Source organism: Pteropus vampyrus, unplaced genomic scaffold (genome assembly GCF_000151845.1).
Source record: "Pteropus vampyrus isolate Shadow unplaced genomic scaffold, Pvam_2.0 Scaffold169, whole genome shotgun sequence".
Taxonomy (NCBI): Eukaryota; Metazoa; Chordata; class Mammalia; order Chiroptera; family Pteropodidae; genus Pteropus; species Pteropus vampyrus.
The window spans coordinates 198339-198852 of record NW_011888950.1 but is presented as its reverse complement, the minus strand read 5'-3'; positions in this window follow the sequence as shown (position 1 = coordinate 198852).

The window sequence follows — 514 nt, the reverse complement described above, 5'->3', positions numbered from 1 at the left end:
CAGCAGAAGAGATGGTGGCTTGATCCCCTGGCAAGCAGCGATGACGTCAGCATGGCACGAATCCCGAAAGCCTGGCTTTGACGAACCTGAAAAGAACCTGTAATTTGCCTTTGGATTGTTCTCACTTGTCATGAGCACAGAAAACTGGGCTGGCACCACCTTCCTGTCCCCCTCCCCCTCCCCCACTGCCACCATCGCGGTCTGCTCCTTTCTCCTGGATCAGGTCAGTGTCTGCAAAGGTCAGAGCGAGCCCGGAGGTCCCGTTCAGCAGTATCTGAGTTGAACTCAAAAGTTATCTAGGAGACTTTAGAGAGAAGGTACACACTTAAGCTCAATTTACATGCCCTTGATATTTTAAAGGATCCTGTAGTTCAAAGGAATTTCAGAAAGTCCTTGAGCCAACTCCTTTGCTCTCTAGACAACATGATCGCAAAGATTTTAGCTCTTAGTCTCTCTAATTTTCTTCCTGGCTCATTATTCTACCTAGTACATGCATGTCTCTCTCTCTGTCTCT